The 24138-nt window shown below is 40.7% G+C and overlaps 1 protein-coding gene across 9 annotated transcripts in view; it reads right to left on the reverse strand.

Moving 5' to 3' along the window:
• The window catches only part of LRRC4C (leucine rich repeat containing 4C), an 846136-nt gene that overhangs the window by 478261 nt on the left and 343737 nt on the right, over positions 1–24138 (reverse strand). For 7 of the 9 annotated variants that reach the window (XM_073348026.1, XM_073348035.1, XM_073348025.1 and 4 more), the window contains one exon: positions 6575–6664. The exons of the other annotated variants lie outside the window; for them this stretch is intronic. The gene's annotated coding sequence lies outside the window, so the exon portion shown is untranslated. The remainder of the gene's footprint in view (positions 1–6574; positions 6665–24138) is intronic. 9 annotated transcript variants of the gene reach the window in all.

Below are 24138 nucleotides of genomic sequence, written 5' to 3' on the forward strand. Positions count from 1 at the left end.
AGGTCATACAATGAGTCAGTGAAAGATTTGAGAGTAGAACCCGGAGCCACTGACTCAGTCCAGTCAGTGTCCTAACAACCGTGTAATACTGAGGAGCAAGCACTGGATAGGGGAACATAAGATATGCAGACTCTGGAACCAACCACAAACTTACATCAAATATGAATCCACTACACCACCCACAGCCCTCGAGCACATTACCCAGGGAGTGCAGCAGTGAATGGCAGACCAATGAGGAACAGCCTTCTCTTTCTTCTGCTCTCAGGGATGGCCTCCAGCAGTGCAGGACTGTTCTTAGACAGCAACTTCTTTATTCAGCTATCCCTCTGCTTCCATTCACACAGGTGAAGTGAGCACTCAGATTTGGACAGTGCTTTTCACACAAGTTCATTGTGATGAACCTTAGCAGGACCTAACTTATAGCACAGACAACAAAGCTAGTACTATGCCTCATAGCATTAAGATGATACACCACTTGAAGACACCTGCATATAGTAAACCAAGCAGAGAGTTTTTCTCATAATTCCCAGCAAGATTCCCCACAAAAAAGTAGCAATGTTTAGGACCAGATCCTCAACTGATATAAACTGCCATAGTTCCATGGAAGTGATTGCAACTACGCTGGTTTACACAAGATGAACATCTGGTCCTAGGCAAGTTGCTTTATTAATCTAAGATTCATTTCAGTTTGTGACTGAACTTCCTACAATGAAAGACAGGCACAAAAATCACCCTCAAAACAAGCAGAAAAGACTACCTGCACTCTCTATTGGACAAAATGTGTATTTTGCTGTGGCCAGCCTGTATGGTCTATACCATATTTTCAACTGTACAAGTGTTGTATTTTTTTTTAAAAGGTCTTGGAGAGCTTCTGACGCCTGTGTGAAAATCAGGCATTTGTAGAGCATCAATCCTGCAGAGCACCAAAACAGGATTCCTAGGTTTAGTTCCTATATTTGGCATTGACCTACCTGATATAGTCACACTACCATTTTGGTAGCGTAGAGGGATCCACTCACTGCAGGAGAGCCTCCTCATGGCCAGGCACAGCATAGCAGCTGTATCCTCATATAGCTTCCTCTACTGATGGCTGTTCTGTCACTGCTGTGATCTCTCTTCCCACAGCTTGACCCTTCAGCCAGGTCACACGTTAGTCCACCCCTTCTGGCGTAACAGAGTCCAACCCAGCTATAGTTCAATAACCTTACAGGAAGTCTTCTATCAGTCTCTGGGTTCCATTATCTTTATACCTTTTCAGACGGTTTCCTCTCCCCTTCCTTGGTGGCTGGTAGGGGAACCCAGGCCCACCCTCTTCTGTAGGTTCCAGCCCAGGGACCCTGTAGCCGGCATCAAAGATTTGCTCCCTCATACTCTTTGATGTCTCTCAGGTGCACTACTCTGCCCCCCGATAATGACTGCAGACAGACTGACTTACTCTAACGCGTGCACACACACTCTCTTTTTCTCTGTGCAGCCCCCTTTCTGCTACAGATTTTGTGGCTTTATAACCACTACCTAGCCTTTCCACAGCTGGACTTAGTTATCCATTACACCTGGCTCTCTCTGTCTCGCACGTACTGCCAGGTATGTTAATTGGCCTCAGCCCACTTTAACTCCTTTAGGGCCTGTGTGGGGTACACACCCCAGAACAGGTACCTAAAGTGGAATGAGGGGTATAAAACAGGTGACACATAGGTACCCAAACTTTTAAATGAAGTCTGATTGTTTAGAATCTTAAGACTTCAGAAACTACCTCCCCTGCCCTGTTTTTTCCAGAGCCAGTAGGGAATTTTTGAACAGAGCTTGTTGGGGTCAGAAAATATCAATTTGTCAAAACTGAAACTTTTTGTGGAAATGTGTCACTTCTGATAAAAAGTTCTCAGGTCCAGGAGGGAGAGACCCCATCACATAATAGCTATGTGGTAGGTGTTCACCTGAAATGAGAGACTCCCAGGCTCTGCCTGAACCTGGGTCTTCCACTTGCCAGATGAGGGCCTACCCATGGAGCTATTGGGTATTCTGAAATAGGTGGGTCTCTCTTTCCTCCTCCACCCCGTATCTTTTTCTTCCTCCCGTCCCCTTATGTTTCTCCACACACCCCCCCCCAAAACCATTTAAATGGTCTGAGTTTCATTCCTCACTGGAATGAAAACAAATAATCAAACCACAACGTTTTCCAGAGATTGGAATTCTTGTTTTCTGGCCAGGCCTACTTTCTTTCTTCGTGGTTCATTCAGCCCAACATGCTTAAAAACTCTGAATGTAAAGGCAACGTAAAAATGCCTTTTGTGACTACTTTGATACTTGGTTCACTCAAACTGAAGCTCAGTGTCCTGACTGAAACAGTTTGCTGCAGATTAAATAGAAACTACTGGTACGTTGAGATCAGCTACTTCGAGTCTTAGCCAAGGAGATATTTGAAGTATTTTATGACTATTGCCCTGAGACAGCTTGTGGCAGCTCTATGATTCTCTTGTCCAAATTGGTTTAGACACATTTCAGCAAATGGAAGTGATCCATTGTCAGGTTCTTTTTGTGCAACAGTGAGAACATCTGAAGCCACATAGCTGGTTTGATTAATCTCAAGTGTCTTTAGTGCGACAACAGCTACATTCATCTTTATAGTGTTTGATAGAAGTTACAGCATAAGTCAAAGCTAATGGCAAGCCCAGCCAGGAATTCAGAAGCACAAACACTACAGATACGGAGTTCATTATTGCAAACATTGGCAAATCTCATACAGAGTGAGCATTCTGCTAAGTGTCTGAAACTGGAGTGTTTATCTGAACTACCCCAACCACTTAATTCTGCAATATTTGGTTGGAGATCTCATGACATTTCACATAGTTCCTGCTTCCATTCAGAACACTCACTCTCTATAGATATAGATACAGCTATGTGTATATACACGCCCATCCACCCTGTTTATGGAGGTGGTTTCAATTAGATTAACTGAAGAAACTTGTAATATATTTACTACATGCCTGTGCAATCAGTTGCATGCTACAATTTATTTATCAAATGCCAATGCTCTTTATCGTATATTTATGACTACGTCACCTAATCACTACTCCATCTCCCCAGGATTTACTCTAGCATTCCAAATCCAGCTTGTTTACTCCCCGCAATCACACACACACACTGAGATCTTTACAGCTGGATTTGAGGTTGACAAGAATCTGACTTTACAGGCAAAGGGATATGGAAGTATCTCAAATAATAATAATATCTACCTCAGGAGGGCGAGGAGAGTAATTGTTTACATAGTACTTTGAGATGGCTGGATGCAAACTGTAACTCAGTGGTAATATGGTAACAGCTGCCAATATAACCTCAGTCTAAGTGAGAATTAAAGAAAATAAGAAACAAAAGAGAGGAAAAGCAAGAATTCAAAGGCACTTCTGTTTCAAATGACTTTTTAAACAGTATGATTTGTCTAACATATTATTAAGGGCTCTTCAGAGGAAAAGGGGAAAAAAATGGACTAATAGCAAAGAGCCTATTGATTGAAGTGTAATTTCTATTATCACAGCTAAATTGTATTTTCGCATGCAAGCTGGAACCTCAGTAAACAGAGATTATTTTTGCATGGGTCCCCTTAAACATATTGTTGCTCATTTCTGTGCTTTGTGTTGTGTCCATTTTATATTAAAATTGAAAACAGTAGTGATTCATGTGCCGATACAGAATGTGATGTTTTTAATTAGAAGCCATTTCTCTTACAGCCTCCTGCATCACTTCTCAATGCATTCAATTTTAAATGGCACTGTCAATATAAAAACCCATTTGAAGATATTCCTTATATGGGTTCCCACTAGCACCACCCAAACTGTTAAAACTGAAAGTATTTTTAAAATGCTCAATGGTAGGAGGGTTAGGCCATTGCCGAAAGTCAGTGGAAGTTTTAACATTTATTTAGCTGGGAATAAAGATTTTGAAAATCCCAACACTGGGGTATGTTTAATTATCTTGTTCATTTTTTGGGAACTTCACTTACAGTTTGTCTACTGTACATTGCAGTTTGTATCGTATCCACATTAGCTGTACTCTAGGTAGCTCACGAAAAAAAAACATGAGGACACAGTGACACAGGCTTCAGCCTAGACTGCACGATCCTGCCTGACCCCTCTGGATACACACATGCTGGTCAGCGTGTGCTGAAACCCATGCCTCTGCATCCTCACATTTATTTTTGTTGAACTAGCTAGATTACAGCTACCACAAGTACATCCACATGTGCCGCCAGAGGCAGAAATTTTGCGTATAGGGTGTGAACAATGTGCTCCACCATTACACTTGCTTCCACTGGTGCCCTGGCTCTGCTGTGTATTCTGATACAGAAGTGGGGCATGCCCCTCTTTATCTCTGCATCCTTCTTGTTCTTCTGTTCCTCAAAGGGGAGCAGGAGCAAGTAATCCCTGTGCAGCCCAGAGGGCAGAGGATGAATGGACTGCTACTGCATGCAGCTATGCAAGGGGATTGGGACGCTTCTTGTTCAACCCTCCACCCCAAGATCCTGTAGTCAGTAGTTTCATTTTTATTTTTAAATTGCTCTATGGTCAGTTTCACTCATTCTAGAACAAGAGAGTGTATTGGGTTTGAGACATCAGCACTATAGTAAGTTTTTAAAACATTAACTTTTAAAATAAATGGAAAGGACATTTTTAGTGAACAAACTAAGTTTTGAAAATCTATTTTCTCTCCAAAACAATGAACATTTTGAACTTAAACCACATTACCACTGATCTTTTAAACACATTTTTGAACAGAAACATTTTGATGTACAGATCAGACTCATGAAAATATTTGTTTTCCTCTGCAATCTAATCCTGCATTTATCATGAATAAAACTATAAATATTGCCAATATCCTACTTAAAGGGATGAATCTGGATACCACAGACAGATAGTTGAATGACTGGTTTCAAAAGAACTTCAATGAATTTAGCCCATATTTCTTTTCATAAGTCATCTGTGAACAGACCAACTTGTACTAATTAATTTACTACTCATAATTGTTTGAAACGTGTTTGTGAACAAATTTTAGCATATTGGTTGTTTACAAACTTTACAATTTGGCTACTCACTATTCTGGAATAGTAACTGGTCATTTAAGTCACATAGTATCGTTTCTACTCTCTCACTGGAGCTTTTAAAGCACAAGAATAACTAAAAGAATTATAAGCAGTGAACAGCAACTATCAAACAACAGTGAATCTTTTTGATTATGCACAAAATCCTTTGCAGTCACGATAATTTGGGTATTATAAACAGGACAAACATCCAGTTCCCAAGTATTTGGGTGAACAAAACCTGCTCTCACAAATGTTTATGAATAGTGTTGATGGGGCAGGAGGGAGGTAAACAAGAGTATGAACATAGTAGAACCAAGCCACTATTCAAAATTCAAATGGAATTTCACAGACACTCTTTTTGCAGAATCTTTTTGCACTGGAATCTTACACTGGACCTATATCAGACCAAAAGGGCTCTAGTCAGGAATGTCCAACAAATATAGGGGGAAAAAAATCAAGAATTACAATCCCACTAACAGCAATATCAGAGATGATTTTGCTATTCTAGACTGACCGTGCTTAGTGCATATTGCAATCAGACTTGGAAGAAATGGCCTTTTGTCCTTCCCTGGTGTATTAGTACATTAAACCTGAGAAGGTCATTAATATTACTTAGGATCTTCTCAGAGCTGAAAAGTTTAATCAAAGTTTACATCACTGGCTGCCGCTCTGTAGCTTAGTTTGTAGCATTCCTGCTACATAAAGGTCAAGATGATGCTATTTTTGGGCAAGAGAATTAATAGCGAGGTCTATCTAGACTTTGGCCAGGCAGGCTCTGTATAATTTTCTCTAGTGCTTAGTTTTATGAATTATCATAAATCCTGGCCTGTGTTGTCATGGATTCTCCCTGAGCTGAGGTTATCTATTGCATAGTAGCATGTGATGAAGACTAATGTTTATGAGTCAGGCTAAGAGACAGCATCCTCAGCAGAGACAGAATTCCCACTGATCACCATGAATCTAGTATGTTATGGCCTTACATTCATGTTTCAGTTGACACACAAGTCAGCAGCACTGACAGAGGACCAGAAGAGGAGGGCTAGTTTCATGGCTTGCTGCCTCCATGTGTTCCCTAATACAGCTTACCTATGGGCCTGATTCTTGAGGAAAAACAATTCCCATTGATGTCAATTAAGTCTGAAGACAGAAAATGAATAATTAAGGAGGATTCCAAAGAGAGTTTACCTTGCAGATGGACCTTTTAAATTTAATTCCTTTTAAAGGAAAATTGGGGCTTTCACTTATAAGGTGTTCTCTGTGCTTATCTCACCTAGAAGAGACTGTGTACCATAAGGTATAAGGCAAAATTACACTAAAGGCAACAGAAAGGCCTGACATCTGACAGAATTTCTCATATTATTTTGGGTGCTGCTATTACCCAAATGCTTTTTTTTTTTTTTTTTTTAAATCTCTAACCATTAGCTCTTTGGGTGAAACCAGTCACACCCGTTAGCCTAAACTCATATGCTATCATCACTAACATAAACCCATTGAACTTACATGATGTTCAGACTATCCAATCGAATGTCAGCTTGTTTGGCTCCCACATCACTAAACTATCTTGAATTCTTGCAAGAGAGAAATTCATTTCTGGAGAAGACAAATAAAAAAAAAGACATTAAGTTAGACTACTGAAGATTGCACATAAGTGACAAGCGCTGAAAAACAAAACCTTCCCAATTGACACATCTATGGGGGAGTGGGGAGGAAATCACAATGTAACAAAGAGAGTAGGGTTTTATTATTGCAGCACTTGTACCTCAAAATTGACACAATTTTTTTTTCATATGTAGAAAACAAGGAATTTTGACTGTGAGCAGTTTTTGTTTGGTTGTTTTTTTTTTCTCCCTCTCTTTTCTCCTATGAGAAAAAGATTATGCTTTACTAGAAAAAACGAGTGTATTTTCTATTGTGGCAAAACACCTCCATTTTACAGGTTTGCTGAGGGCCATGAATCTGTGCCATTATTGTCACTAAAAGGTTGTTTCCTGATGAAAATGAGGACATTTCACCTTGGTCAATATGGACAGAAGGATTTTGAAGAAATTTGTTTGGTTGGTACTCCAGAATAGCACCCGTTTCTACACGTTTGTAATGGCTACCAATAGGAAAAAACGAAGAAGACGGAAATTTGAGTGTTGTAGCAAGCCAAACTTCTACCAGTGAAATCTAATTAACTTTGGAATGGTCTCTCTGGGGAAATGGCGTAAGACTGACCACTTCAAATATACTGGACAAGGCACTAGTAAGTATGTATGTGCAATAGAATTTTCTAGAGTGATCAGCACTGGTCTAACTGCTCCGACTGAAGGCAAAGGTAGCTTTACCATTAACTTGAATGGGAGTAAAGTTAGAGCGGTGTTAAGAGCTTTTGAAAAATCCCACCCATAGAAAATAACCCTGCAGTGGAAGTGACAGTTCTCAGCTTTAGGCAGAGTTCCCTTTTTGGTCACTCCACTGGCAAAATCGGATAGCTTTCCAAATATAATGTGGTATAGGCTTCACTGCTTAGAAGACTTTAGTAACTTCAAACTGAACACCTATCAGAGAAAGAATACACTGTTGAAGACAATCCAGAACTAGAAGACAATGCACTGGATAATCAAATAGGCCTGTCATCTCTAAAGTCTACGATTGAAATACTTGCAAAGAGATCAGTCTTGCCATTGGATACTCATGGAGTGGAAGCAGGTAGTGTGATACAGCTCTACAATTTTGTCAGCCCTCCATGGAGCTATGATTATGACATATTAGATCTGTGTAATTATTAAGAGATGCAGACTGGCTTTAAGCAGTTTGAGAGCAAAACTTGGCCCTGTTACAATATTAACAATTCAGATATATGAACCTGCGCTCCAACTAAAGTGAGCTAATGATATTGGTGTTACAGAGGGCACTCAGCCCTGGAGGGACCCATTGTGTGAAGGCTAGCCTGTTATCCTTCACCCACTATGGAACAACTTCAGTTTCCCCTAAAGAGCTTTCAATAAGTTCAATGAACTTTTTATGTAGTGAATAGTGTCCCCTCTATGAATCTACTTTATTTAGCCAAAGGCCAAACATGGTACACAAGCAAGACTTAACCCCAGTATCTAGCTGGTGGGAAAAGAGTGTGGAAAAAGGGGGGCAAGTAATCTTTAGTCTGTCTACCACACCTGAGTCCATTTGTCTCCTCCTTCCAAGCTCCTTATTAGTAAAGTCCTCTTGACCAGGGACCCCTTTCCAGAGTCAAGTCTCTTGCCATCACCAGATGAAGGGTTACTTTACTGAACACAGGATCCCCACTTAGGTCAAACTACTGCAACTTGTTTACAGAGCAGCATGTATTGCCTCTGCAATCTGATCCACCTGCTAAAAAGTCTTTCTGCTCAAGTCAGGTCTCTCCTAGGTACTTAGCATTCTCAGCTTTTTCCCCTTTCAAAACCTCTTCCCTTCAGAAGTGCCCTTCATAGATTTCCTTTTCTTACAAGCTCCCTACCCAGCTCCCATAAGAAATACATCTCCTTAGGAGCTTCCTGGATCTAAGAATTTGCTGACTGAGCCCTCATAACCCTCTATTAGGCCCATGTTGCCCTTAGCTAATTGACTGCTCTTCAGTTACCTAGGTAATTAACTATTCAAAGGAGCAGCTCATTCTCCTTAGCAGAATCTATCACAGGTAGACTGGGTACCTGATCCCATCAGTTTTAGATGAAAGGTACGAGATGGTTACTGAGTCAGGAGGGCCTGTGGCTGCCCTTCAGCTCTACAGGAGAGACACCTGAGGGAAGGTCCAATTGTCTTTTATAAGGCTTTCATTCAAGGAGAGGGGAAAAGAAGGATGTAAGAAAAAAGAGAGTTGGAGGGTAGAAAGAGGTATTGGAGAACAGTTTAGGGCAGTGGAGAAGGGGCTTGTATTGCAAGTCTGGGAGTGGAAGAAGAGCTTCCCTGGTAAGCCTACTACATCAGGGTTAGTTCTTGCAACCAGTAAACCAGAAGGCTCCTGTGACCAGGTCACAGAGGGTGCAGGAGGACTAGTAGTTTGGAGAGGTTGGGGAAGGAGACCCAGGAGAAGGTGAAGAGCTGTATTGCAGTAGCAGCTACAGGACTTGGGGTAGAAGAACGGGCATTATTAGGCAGGGTGGTTGCAGCAAATTTCATAGTAGAACAGGCGCAGTGACAAAAGCAGGGGGTGTTGAAAGAGGACAGGGGCACAAGTAAAGCCCCTTGCTCACCTTCCCCGCCTCCCCCCTTAGTGGTGGGAATTGAGTCATGAGATCTGGCAATAGCAGCTGATGCAGAGGACCGAAGAAGTAGTGGGTGGAGGAGACTGGCTCACAGTGCCAGAGGAATGAGGCTAGTGGTGAAGGCAATTATTACTCAAACAGAGCTTGGTTTGAGGGCTGTGCCCAATAGAGGTGCACATGGGGCAGAGGAAAGTGTGGGGGTTGGGATGAACTAGAGTACAAATGGAAGGGGTGGGGTTGGAGACAATCAAATAGAGGCTAACCTCCTTGATTAGGGAACAAGCATTTCCCAAGTAGCGGGAAAAGAATCATTAAAAAAAAAAAAAAAACCACTGAGGAGACAGGTATGAGAAGTGGAATTTTACTGCTTGGGCTCTCTGGGACAGCTTCAGATGTCAATGTAGTACAGACTCAACAGCAGCACAAAGAACTGTCTGGGTCTTCTCAGGAGTTGAGGCTATTAGTGTGGAAGAGGACACTAACCACCATTGGGGTGCACTCAGACACCAGGTTTCCCATTACTAAGGGGATGATGTGGGGCCGGAGGCACCTTGTGTAAAGATATTGATGAAAATGAGTGACAGGAATAGTGGTCAACAGTCAGGGAAGGAGGGAGGAATGGAACTGGGGTGAGGGTACAGGGTCAGATAGCTGCAGATGGGTGAAGGAGGACATATTTTGTTTGCTATATATTTCCCTAATACCACCAATGCCAGAGAGATGTTTTAACAGAGATTGTTATTTTAAAAGGCAGAGGTTTGTGTCTTTGGACTTTGTAAAGGCAATGTAGCTGCCAGTGTTGAGAGATGGACCTCTGTTTTCAGAATAATAATCTGAGGGAGAGCTTTTGGAAGCACTATAGGAAGGTTTGTGGTAAAAAGGCTTAGCAGCATGCTTCTTTAACTGTGCCAGTCATAAATAAAGTCACAATTCTCTTTCGAAACAATACAGTTCCAATCAGTTGAGGCCTGGCTAAGGCAGGAGACAATAGCTGCAAAGGGAGGGAAAACATGGGAACTTGGTACATGCATATCAGGAGTGATTGAAGGTGGGTAGAGGACAGCAGTATTGAGTGGGAATAAAGAGCCTCCTGTAGGACTGGGGAGGAGACAGCTGAGAAGGGAAGTAGAGGAGCAAAACTCCAGTGACCCTCAGAGGGAGAGAGAGAGATTGCTGGAGGGAGAGATGAGGATTTGATGCTAAATAGGTAACAAGAAGGGTGGGAGTTGGGTGAGCTATCCCAGTAGACCCCCAGTAGTGGCACCAGATGCCTGGTGGGTAGGGAGGAGCCTCCTCTCCTCCCGGCTGCTCTCTTTGAGCCTTTACCTAGTGGTTATTCCCCCAGTGTTGTTTTCCCCATCTATCGCAGAACCAGGCAGCTGCATCTCCTGCTCTTGATGAGTGGCTACATCCCACAGCCCCTATCATAAAGAGGAGCTTTGAAGGGGGAGAAGGTGCGCTATCAGGGGAGAAGAGGGTACTAGCTCAAGTAAAGGGGATTCCCTGGAGCTGGGGACCCCAGATCGTTTCCCCCTTTTTTCTTCCATGACCCCTCCCCTCATGTACAGACCTGGGCAATAAATGGTCTCGTCTGTGCAGAGGAGATGGAGGCTCAGGAGTTAGGTGGAGATGTAGGGCTCTGGAGCACCCTTGTCACAGCAATAGAGGCTCTGGAGTCAGTTGATGGATATTGGGGAAGGGGCTGGAAATGTGGAGGGAGTGGTAGGCCTGCAGGAGGGAGATGGAAAAGAGGATAAGAGAAGCGGGGTTTCTTGAGAGAAGGGACTGAGGAAGCTGGTGGAGATATCTAGCTTGGTCACTGGAGATGGGTCATGTCAAGTGATGTCACCAGCCAGTGGATGGGTCATTGTCACTGGTACAATCCTACTACTTTCCCTTCTCCCACATGCACAGTTTATCCAAAAGCCTTGCAGACAGGGAAACAAACAGTTAAGACACCCTGATAAGAAATTAAGAAGGGGGTGGGTTTTGTGAGAACTGAAAGGGGGCAGGGAAGAGGGAGACTTCAGAAAGGGATGGAAAATTGCATGACATATTAGTATTGTTATCAACCCTTGAGGAGAATGTGAGGCTGAGGATTTGCGTCAGGAAGTATTCCTCATTGTGAAAAACAATATCTGATGGATTTAGTGCTAGTAAACATTCAGCTACATTAAATTAAAAAAGCAGAAAGTGAGAATCTAAAAATAACCATCACAGCAAAAGAATAGTTTTCTATAGTTTTTTTTTTTTTAACTGTTGCACTGAGTTTAGCACATTTTACAAAATATCATGAAATCCCAACATAGATTAATGAAGGCTGACGTTCTTAGTGATGTGTGAAACAGAAAAGAGTTTGGCATTTTTGTTGAGAAAGCAAATAGTTTGGAAATGTAGTAAGATCTGTAAGATTTATTGAGTTCATGAGAAATATCATGGGAATAGTATTACTCATTCCTTTCCCTCTTAAAGTACCTATTATCCTGTAGGCCGCAGTCTATTGAACAGCGATGAGTTCCTGTAAAAAAAGCAGTTCCTGAAGGAAAAGCGATATTTTAAAAATCCAGGGCTTTGCTATGAAATCTTTTCCATTTGAGAATATGAAGGCATTTTACAATTAAGCCTAATAAGACTCCCTTGTGAATAAAGTCAATTTCTTCATTTGATGAAAGGGGAAACTGAGGCCCAAAGGAGTCAAGTGACTCTCCCAAAGTCAGACAGCATGTCTGTGACGGAGCTGGGAATAGAACTTGAAATCCCCAACTTCCAGTTCCCAGAGTTAAGCAGTAAATTCCTTGTTTGTGCACACCCAGTCCCCCTAAGAAACAAGTGAACAAAACACTTTTTTTTTTTAACTTAAAAAATTTGGATTCAAAGTGAACTTTTGGCAAAGGCTCAAATCAGTTTCTGTGATCCTAACTAGTTCTGTTTTGGTCTCTCTAAGCTGACATTGGAGCATCTGGAATTCTGTGGCATGTCTGAGCATTTTTTTCCTCTGCTAAAGACATAGGGGTTTTTTTTGTTGTTGTTGTTTTAACTGATTTCTGTGACCCTTTGTGGTAGGGTTCAAGTATAACTATCTATAATCCTGTACCCATGAGAATGCACTGTAGTCTGTAATACAACAGGAATCCAGGCTTCAAACAGTTTTAAATAATAACAAATGAAGCTATGGACAAAGAGGGAATGTGTGTGTAGAGAGGGGTGTATCAAGGTTCCTTCCCCACTCTGAACTCTAGGGTACAGATGTGGGGACCTGCATGAAAGACCCCCTAAGCTTATTCTTCCCAGCTTAGGTTAAAAACTTCCCCACAGTACAAACTTTGTTTTGTCCTTGAACCCTATGCTGCCACCACCAAGCGTCTTACACAAAGACAAGGGAAAGAGCCCACTTGGAGACATCTTCCCCCAAAATATCCCCCCAAAGCCCTACACCCCCTTTCCTGGGGATGGCTTGATAAGAATACTCACCAATTTGTACAGGTGAACACAGACCCAAACCCTTGGATCTTAAGAACTATGAAAAATCAAACAGGTTCTTAAAAGAAGAATTTTAATTAAAGAAAAGGTAAAAGAATCAGCTCTGTAAAATCAGGATGGTAGATACCTTACAGCGTAATCAGATTCAAAACATAGAGAATCCCTCTAGACAAACCCTTAAGTTACAAAAAGACACAAAACCAGGAAACTACATTCCATTCAGCACAACTTTTTTTTACCAGCCATTAAACAAAAGGAAATCTAACGCATTTCTAGCTAGATTACTTACTAACAGAGTTATGAGGCTGCATTCCTGATCTGTTCCCAGCGAAAGCATCACACAGACAGACCCTTTGTTCCCCCCATCCAGATCTGAAAGTATCTTGTCCTCTCATTGGTCATTTTGGGTCAGGTGCCAGCTAGGTTACCTTAGCTTCTTAACCCTTTACAGGTGAAAGGGTTTTGCCTCTGGCCAGGAGGGATTTTATAGCACTGTATACAGAAAGGTGGTTTCCCTTCTCTTTATATTTATGACAGAATGGGACAATGTTAAGAAAAAAAGCAGTGACAACATTTCTTCTCCAGAGATTCCTCTATTAACACCATGGATTAGCCCTTGACCTAAACCGTTCCAGAAAGAAAGAAGGGCCAACTAAGAATTTGTGACACACTCAGTAGTATATTCAAGGTCCATCTAGAAATGGACTAATCTGCTTGGATTTCATAGGATATTGATCTTACATGTGTTCCCATATAGGCCTAGAGCTCCCAGCATCCCTCATGGTTATGTCAAGGGGAACTAAAGGTATACTTGACTATGAGCATACTGAACTTACATAGGATGTGCCCTGAAAGGAAGGAGAATATATCTAAGGTGTGATCCATTTCCACAACCTATTTTTGCAGCTGTGTTGGATGGTTTAACTGCATAATCACATATTAAAACCTGGAGGCACAGAGTTTGGTACTAAACCTGAACCAGTCTCCCATAAAGCTTTGCATAGTTATACGAAAATAATGGAGAATTACTAGCAGATGAACTTTATTACATATGGAACAAAATGTATTGAGAAATTAATCATAGTACCTGTACAGGATGTATTGACTACAGGAAAAAAAATAAATGTTATACAACTAATCACAGAATGTAGAGAGAAATAAACACGGAGGCTATAAAAGCCCACAGGTCTGTGATCAACTTTGAACAGATTTGAACTGCAGGGCTGTTTCCCAGGGTTTGGTATGTATTTACCTTTCTGTTTGTACTGATCCATCTTTGACTAATAAACATCAACTGAGCTATCTGCTGTCTTGTTGACCAATCTAAATCAAGTCATCTACACATTTATACTGTATTAAACTATATTACAAAGTGCCATACAAACTACACAGAGGAGTCCCCTTTAGATCTGGTCAGAAGAATTCAGATTAAACACTTTGTGAATGGAGGTTGCAGAGTTGTTGAAATCAGACAGTTTTGCAAAACAGGCACAATGGTAGCATTGGCTGATCTGGGAGCCTGAAGGCTTGGGAGCCAGGGCTTCCAGGCTCCCTGGGTCCCCAGCAGCGTACCAGGCTGGTTGTTATGGAGCCATAGACCCTAGGAGCCCTAGCAGCTGCTGACTGAAACTAACATCAGTTTCACTGCTGCCCAGCCCTGAATAGCAGCGGTGAAATTGACCAGATTCTTGTTAACTTGGGAACTTGTTTCCAAACTAAATTTATGATTTTTGTTCCTCGAAAATGTTGTTTTAGCTTTTCATCCCAACTCAGGAAGAAAAATATTTCTGAAAACTTGCTTTCATGCAACACCACTTTGGTTTCCTAGCCACCTCTAGTCACTTCGCCCACTGTTCAAATACTTCTGGAATAAAGGGCAGCAGTTTAAATGCACACAGCAATGCTATACAACGGTTTAGGATAGGAAGCAAAAAATACTTTTTTTTTCCCCAATTGCAATTTCAGAAGTTGTTCAAGGCAGAATGCAACTGCTGGAACTGATATTTTGGTTGAGACCTCTACTAGTACAGAAGGAGTCTAATGAATGTTTAATTACTATAAATAGTCAGGAACTTGGTTTTATATATCATCCAAAAAAAAAAAAAAGACTGCACCTTTCTAAGGCACTTGTTCACCACTGCATTACAAAGGAACAGTAGGACTTAATGATTCACCAACACAATTTGTTTTATATCTTTCTCCCATCTTACAACACCAGCTTAAGGAACAGTCAGTGAATACTAAGCAGAGTACGGCTAAGTAGAATCATAGAATATGAGGGTTGGAAGAGACCTCAGGAGGTCATCTAGTCCAATCCCCTGCTCAAAGCAGGACCAGCACCAACTAAATCATCCCAGCCAAGGCTTTGTTAAGCCAGGCCTTAAAAACCTCTAAGGATGGAGATTTCACCATCTCACTAGGTAACCCATTCCAGTGCTTCACCACCCTCCTAGTGAAATAGTGTTTCCTAATATCCAACCTAGACCTCTCCCCCCTGCAACTTGAGACCATTGCTGTCATCTGCCACCACTGAGAACACCTAGCTCCATCCTCTTTGAGAAACTCCCTTCAGATAGTTGAAGGCTGCTATCAAATCCCCTCACTCTTCTCTTCTGCAGACTAAATAAGGTCAGTTCCCTCAGCCTCTCCTCATAAGTCATGTTCACCAGCCCCCTAATCATTTTTGTTGCCCTCTGGTGGACTCTCTCCAACTTGTCCACATCCTTTCTGTAGTAGGGGACCCAAAACTGGACGTAGTACTCCAGCTGTGGCCTAACCAGTGCCGGATAGAGGGGAATAATCACTTCCCTCAAGCTGCTGACACTATTTCTACTAATACAGCCCAATGTGCCATTGGCCTTCTTGGCAACAAGGGCACACTGGTGACTCATATCCAGCTTCTCATCCACTGTAATCCCCAGGTCTTTGTCTGCAGAACTGCTGCTTAGCCAGTCGGTCCACAGCTTGTAGCGCTGCATGGGATTCTTCCCTCCTAAGTGCAGAACTCTGCCCTTGTCCTTGTTGAACTTCATTACATTTCTTTTGGCCCAATCCTCCAGCTGAACAATGGACCACTTTAAGCTTCTACGTGAGTAGAGGAGGTTGTGAGAGTTGACTTAAAATTACTGTACAAAGTTCTATGCAGATGGGTATAGTAATGATATTGGGAAGCACTGATTTGGGTTTAAAGCCAGTAATCTCTCTCACAAGTGAGATACAAAAGTTCATGAGTTGGTTCTTTTGTCAAATCCTTATCCTTTCACTCTCTCCTTTGCCCTCTCCCCTCCACCCCCGCCAAAATGCATTTAACAATGTGAGACACTTCCCTGACGAGACAGAATTTCTAGTTTATCGTACCTACTTCCAAAATTTATCACCATGGACTGAAAAGACTTCAGAAGCTCTTCGGAGAGTACAAAACAAGGACTGCTGTGTGGTGTTTGTTTCAATGTGGTACATTCTAGCTATACACAGAGTACTCTTTTCTAATATATATGCTATTTAGTCTTTTTTCCATTTTATTCACATAATTTACTGGGCCCTTCTGAATGTTAATCTATTTAAAAAAAAAACACAGGATGAGTCTGTGCGTGCCATTGGAAATAAACAAGGATAACAAAACAGTGCATCAAGGACCTAATCCTTCAAGCAATTGAGTGCCACCTGAAGTCAAAGGGAGTAGAGGATGCTCAGCACCACAAAAGCAGCACTCAGCAACTCCCAAGATAGGACCTCTTATTTTTGATCTCTCTTATCAACCTTGTCATGTCATCTAATTTTCCCATTTGTCATTGAGGAAAGATAGAGTTGTACATATAAATGAGTGAAATATATAAAAATAAACAGTATATGCAGGTCTATCTTCAGAAGAATAGGTTCTGGACTTTGATTGATGCCATTCTTCAAACCCTGCTTCTGAAATTCTGTTCTGAGAGTAGGGCAAAATTCCACCAAATTGAGCTTTATTTAAAACCTCCCCCAATTTCAGGCTTTCAAAAGCAGACTAAGGATGACAAACTCCATGGAGTGGTTAGAAGAGAATGGGAGACAAAACCCTGGTTTATATTTCTAGTTCTGCCACTGAGTCACTGTTTAACCTTAAGCAACTTCTCATATCTCCCACCTCTTTTCATTTTATTTCATATTTACAAGTGGGTAATCTAATCTTTGTGTACTTCACAGAGGTACTGCGAGGCTTCTATAATGTTTGCTTTATTCTCCCTGCATTCTCAAAATTATTATTTCTTTAAAATGAGGGGAAATAATGACTTGAGAGCAAACTGTGACTACAATTAGTAAAGAGTAAACCACTTAGCAACATTAAGAGATATCAGAGGGACTCTGTGTCACTCAGCATTTGATATGAGTGATGGGGTTTGTCTAGGATAAGGAACATCCATATGATAATTACAATGAAATAACTATGAATTGCATGTAACTGTATTAGCTCTATTGCCAATTATCAAAAAACTAGGCAGCAGTAGGCCACTCATTCATTTCCTCTTGTGGCTTTGATGGTGTATTGGTGTTTAACAAAAATCACACAGCAACCAAGATAAAGTACAGATTGTTTTCAAAAGTCCCTGCCAGTGCCTGAGACAGATGCTTTCTGAAATTACACCTAGTGATTTGCAATACTCATGTGATTGATTGTTCACATTTCCTGGAAGTCTGCTGAACAAATATACTTGCAATCATTTGGTTCGGCTATATAAACAGCCTTGCATATTAGCTGGGGTTCTCAGGCACTATGATGATGAGTGCCAAATACTTAGACCTCAATTCAAGAAAGTACACTTATTCAGGACAGCATTTAAGCACACACTTAGCGTTAAATATGTGACTAAGTCACATTGACTTCAGTGGGATTTAAACACATTCCTCAACTTAAGAACATGTGTTTAAGTGCTTTCATGAATCATGACCATAGGTAGAAAGAAAACAGATTCACAGTAGTATTTTGAATGGTGGTGCTCATCTGACTTGAGGTAACCCTTTGCTGTATGCCAGCATTTATGGAAGATAACAACCAAAGCATGGGATCAAGTAGAGGTGGGAATATACTAACAATCACTTTCTGCAAATAGTCATTTGAATTTTTAAACAGATTTGCTCTGACCACGTTGCTATTCTTTTGCCGTTTGCTTTACGTGAGTATTCTAGTGAATGAGCCTTACAAGCATGAACACTTTTAAAAAGGCAAATATTAGATACTGAATGTTCACAAACAGCAAATTTCAAATTGCAGAGTAAGCCAACAACTATGCAAAGTGCAAAATATATTCAAATATTCAATTCAAAATTTGCACTGGTATTGGTTAGTCAAGAGTCATTCAACAAAGAAAAACAATGTCATGTCGCTGATATAATTGACCAGCGCTAAATTAAATACAACTATGAACCAAGATTTTTTTAAATGAATGATCTATAGACCGGTTTCAGAGTAACAGCCATGTTAGTCTGTATTCGCAAAAAGAAAAGTAAAGCTTTTGTGAGCTTTAAGCTTATGCTCAAATAAATTTGTTATTCTCTAAGGTGCCACAAGTACTCCTTTTCTTTTTGCGAATTCCAGACATATTATCATTTGTGGAAACCTACTGGTGTATTTATGTCATTGTACCCTTTTAATATTGTGTCAAAAGTATCTAAAAAGTTTAGCAAGGAAAAAAGTGTCTATCCTGAACAATTTGGTTAGAGGGCAAAAAATGATGAAAGTCTTTGCAAAAAAACCAACCCCTGTGCTTAAAAAAGAATTTGAAAGGTCAGAGAGAGGAAGGACACTTTGAGCACAAGTGGGAGTTCATTCCAAGCATCAGGGGAGGCATGAAAGAAGTTGCAAAGCTTAAAGTGAATGGAGACAATAGATAGAGGACTGTAAAGAGTAAGGGCTTGGCTACGTTTGCGAGTTAGAGCACATTAAAGCAGCCCCGGGTGCCTTAGCTCACTACCCGTCCACACTGGCAATGCACTTAGAGCGCTCTGACTCCATGGCTAGAGCACTCCTGGTACTCCACCTAGGTGAGAAGATTAACACTTGTTGCGCCTTCACTGAAATGTCACGGCATCAGTGTGAACGAGGTGTTGCATTACTGTTCTCTGATCAGCCTCCTGAAATGTCCCATAATCCCCTTAAGTCAAGTGGCCACTCTTCTCATTGTTTTGGAATCACTACAGGAATATGGATATGTCCTTTGAAAGCTTTGTTTCTGACAGCCGGCTGCTTATCTGCTCCGAGATAAAGCAACCATTAGTGTGGAATGCTGTGTGTGTGAGGCGGGGGAGAGGGGAGTCTGTTGCTGTCTGAACTTACAAGATAGCATGCTGACATGTTCTCAGCCCCCCTCCCCCCCAAAAAACCCACTCTCTTTCCCCCCCACATACACACAAACACACTCCCTGTCACACTCCACACCCCTCCCATTTGAAAAGCATGTTGTAGCCACTTGCATGCTGGGATAGCTACCGCAATGCATTGCTCTCTGTGGCCATTGCAAGAGCTGCTAATGTGGCCACGCCAGTGCGCTTGTACCTATCAGTGGGGACAGATTGCAGCACTTTCCCTACTGTGCTCTACAAAGGCTGGTTTAACTCAAAGCTCTATATCTGCAAGTGTAGCCATGCCCTCAGACTAAAAAGAAATAGTTTGTGAGATGAAACGGGCATTAGAGGAATTGTGAAGAGCTCTGAAGGTGAGGGAAAACAGCTTGAACTTAATGTGATAAAAAGGTAGGATGTCAGAAGAGATTTGAGGCAGTAGGTTTGGGGTGATGTGATCAGAACTTTAGTAAAGGGAGATGACTTTAGCAGCAGGCTTCATAGCTCCACTGATGTATTCCTGAGAGACTGCCTCCACGGTCTTCCAACGTGCTACCACCATCCAAGGTCTTTCTGAAAGTCGACTATTTATTTGTGCATGTTCTGGCTGGGCAACAGTTTACTGGGAGCCAGAAGAGCATGTAAAGGTGTAGTTCTGACTTTCAATCAACACTCATTTGTCATTCCATTAGACACCCTTTACGCAATTCAGACATGTTAAAAAAATGCAATTTTAACGCTCAGTCACAGCCCCCCCCCCCCCCCCATCTCACTTGCTGTAGCACAATAGTCAATGTGGCTTTTGTTACCTTTCCTGCATCTTGACCTCATTCTGAACATGCCTATTTCCCCCCCCCCCCCATCTGTATCCCCAGTTGTTTATTTGGCTTCAGCCTTTGCAAAAAATATTGCTGACTAAGCAAAGCAAATGTAAATAGTTTCTGCAGGCTCTCTTTCTTGTAAGGCTAGTGGCTGCATTATGACAGCCAACACCACCTCATAAATCTAACATCTATCTTTAGAAAAAATATTGGAACAAATAGTAAGAGAAAACAAATCACAATTTCTAGAGCATAACAGAAACAAACAATAGGCAGCACTGAGGTTTATTACAGAATAGATTACTAGAAAAAAACTTGATTGATTTCTTCTTTAATAGAAGTACTAAATTAGCGACTAGAGAGAAAACAGTGGCTGTAAAATAACAAGATATTAGAAAATAATTTGGTACACTGTCTCATGAAATCTTATTCTCTAAAGTAATCTAAATTAACTTGGCCTGCATTTAAAAACAAATAAAATGATAAACGACAATTTGAGTTGGCAGGAGTCATCAGATGTGGTACCATAGAGATTGGTGTTGGATATGGACAAAGGCCATGTTTAACAGGGACCAATCCTATTTTGCTAAAGAGGTTGACTAAACAATGTAATGCAACTTTTCTACCTGTAAATTTTGAGCTCTGTTACATCTATGTAAATCAGGAGTAGCTCCACTGGCCAAAGTCTCTGAGTGGTTAATCATTCCCTGATGGTGAGGAGCAGAGCTGAACTGAGCTTAGTAGAGATACTTGGTATAAAAAGTCAGGAGCCATGAACAGCTAACAGGAGAGTTTCAGAAAGAGTTTGGAGAGGGAGTGTGAGAGGCTTTCCTTCAAGGTCTATGTTTAATTCTAGGCTGGCCAATGATGGAAGCGTAATGGTGATCTGCAATGGAAGTGCATGTTTGCTTTCTTGCTTGAAGCCAGAAGATACTTCCTGTTAATAGACAGCAAGCTGGTGACTGTGCTGGAAGAAAAGATTCTTGGACTGGAAAGGCAAGAGAGAATCTATGGAGAATGAAAGAATCTGAGATTTTTCTAGACAACCAGCTTCAGGAAACATGAGTACCCCAGGTTCAAGGAAGAACAGAACTGGCCATAAAAGATTTGGAGAGAGAGGAACTTAAAGAAGAGGTTTGGAAGTTCATATACACTAGAGGCAAGAGATCAAGGCAGCATTCTATTCGACTAGAGACAGATGAAGATGGGCAGGCTGTGCGTGGCCACCAGAGAGAGAGAAGAGGACCAAGAAGAATTCCACAAAGCTAGAAGTTTCCGATCCATACTGCATCCTCAGTCTGGAAACTGTGGAAGAGCTCTCTGAAGATCCAGGTGGTCTAGGGGAATGGAGAGATGCACAGGAAACACCTGAAGATGGCTGCTTGGCCCAAGCTGTAAGAAAATCAAGCTTGTCTGCAAAGATCTCTAACCAGTTAAAAAAAAAAAAAAAGACAGATGATCCTTGTTGGTGATTCTACACTAAAAAGAACTGAAAGAACATTCTGCAAGAGAAAGGCAGAAAACAGGATGGTGTGCTGTCTTTTCAGAGCCAGTACACAAACATCATTCTACAATAAGATAGGCTTCTGAAGTCAGTGGCCAAATGTTTGTTGATGATGGTTCATAGAGATACTAATGACACTGCATAATGATTTCAGGGAACTCAGAAAAGTACTGAAGAGGAACATCCAAGTAATCTTCTCAGAGATACTTTCTCTCCCTTGAGCGAAGGATGAAAGAATGCAGATGATTCTGGAAGTGAACTGGTGACTGGGTAAGTGGTGTAGAGTAAAGGATTTTAGTTTTGTGGAACATTGTTCCACCTTCTACGAGGACAGAGGGGGCTGTATACTTCAGATGGCCCCCATCTAAGTAGAAGTGAAACCATGCTTCTCTGGGACAAGTGAGCTAGAGTAGTCAGGAGGGCATTACATTAATGACAAAAGGGAAGAGTGAAAAGGGGAAGAAATGAGCCCTTATGTAACACAAAATTGAGACATTTAGAACAAAATTACTCAAGTAAACAAAAGAGGTGAAGAGAAGAAATTCTTTAATTGCCTATATACCAATGTTAGGAGCTTGAGTAACAAAACAAAGGAATTGGAATAGTTCATTTATGAGCATAAATTCAGTCTAATTGGTATTACTGAAACCTGGTGGGATGATTCACATGACTTGAATGTTAAAATCAATGATTATAACCTATTTAGAAAAGATTGAGTGGGGGAGAGGGAGCAGAACTCTGTGTCAGAAATGCCATTACCTGTTTGAGTCACTGACAACTCGGAAGAAAACAATCTTAAATCGTTATGGTTCAATGTCCTAACAGAAAAGCACAATATGGGGTATTAGTTGGTGTCTGCTACAGACCGTCTAATTACACTAGAGAACAGGATGACTGGCTTGTTACACACCTATCTATAACGAAAGGGGAAAAGATCTGTGTAATCACGGGGGACTTCAATCTGAGTAACATATACAGGAGATCTCACGCTGCCAGTATTAAAACGTCATAGGAAACTCATCTATAATATTTAGAAATTCCAATCTCAAAAACTGTTGTTTCCAACATGAAGAAATTTTACATTAGACCTTGTCTTGACACACACAAAATTGATAAGAAATAAAAAAATAGTGGTAGTTTAGTCTACAAGTGATCATGACTTGGTCACATTTGTCATGTGCAAAACAGAATAAAGTCCAAACCAGGGATACATATATGGTGCTCTCAAAGGGCCTCTTTCATAAAGCTGAAAATAATTGTAAGCCATGTTAACTATGAGGAAGAATTTAATCAAAAAAGGAGAAGGATAACTTGGAATTCTTTAAAGAATACTTGACCAGATGACCCAAAAAACAGAATCAAGGAAGAAGACCATATTAATTTAAAAAAAAATGACCTGGATTAGAGGGGAAGTGAAGGCAGCTATTTGTATACACATATATAAAAAACAGACAAAAGGGAAAGTCAATAGTAATGATTATAAATCAGAAGCATGGAACTGCAGAAAACTGATAAGGGAAGTAAAGGGACACAAGGAGATATATTTAAAATAGATATGATGAACAAAAAAATGTCTAACAATGTTATTGATCCATTACAAGAAGGAAAGGGTAGAATTATAAATGAGAATGTGGAAAAGGCAGAAGCATTCTATATATATTTCCATTCTATATTTTGGAAAAAAAACAGATGATACTTTTCATTCCTGTGGTAACTCATGAGGATGTTAAAGAGCAGTTAATGAAGTTAAACATTTTTAAATGTGCAGGGCCCTGTAAATTACATCCAGGTGTTTTAAAAGAACTGGCTGAGTTGCTTACTGGACCATTAATATTGATTTTCAATAAGTGTTGGAACACTGGGGAAGTTCCACAAGACTAGAGGAAAGCTAATGTTGTGTCAATATTTTAAAAAGGTAAGTGGGATGACCAGTGTAGCTATGGGCCTGTCAGTCTGACATTGATCCTAGGCAAAATAATGGAGTGGCTCATATGGGAAGTTATTAATAAAGAATTAAAGAAGACTAATATAATTAATGCCAATTAACATAGGTTTGTGGAAAATAGATCCTGTCGACAGATCCTGGTGTCTTTTTTTTTAAAAAAAATATATATTAACACATTTATGAAACTTATAACGTAATATACTTAGACTTCTGTATGGTGTTTTATTTGGTATCACATGACATTTTGATTTTAAAAACCTAGAATGATAGAAAATTAGCCTGGCACACATTAAATGGATTAAAACTGGCTAACTGATGTAATTGTAAACAGGGAATCATCATTGAACAAGTGTGTTTCTAGTGGGGTCCTACAGAATTGTTGGCCCTGCACTATAACATTTTTATCAATGACCTACAAGAAAACAAAATAATCACTGAAGATTGCAAATGACAGAGATTGGGGAATGGTAAATAATGAAGATCACAGATAACCAATAGAGAGCAACCTGAATTGCTTGGTAAGTTGAGTGCAAGCAGATAATATGGTTTTTAATACAGCTAAATGTAGGCGTATATATCTAGGAACAAAGAATGTAGACCACATTTACAGGATGGGAGACTCAATCTTAGGAAGTGGTGACTTGGGGGTAACAGTGGATAATCAGCTGCACATGAGTTTCCAGTGTGATGGTGTTGCCAAATGGGCTAATGTGATCCTTGGATGCAAAAACAAGGGAATCTCAAGTAGGAGAAGAGGTAATATAACCTCTATA

The sequence above is a fragment of the Lepidochelys kempii genome, chromosome 6 (assembly GCF_965140265.1).
Source record: "Lepidochelys kempii isolate rLepKem1 chromosome 6, rLepKem1.hap2, whole genome shotgun sequence".
NCBI lineage: Eukaryota > Metazoa > Chordata > Testudines > Cheloniidae > Lepidochelys > Lepidochelys kempii.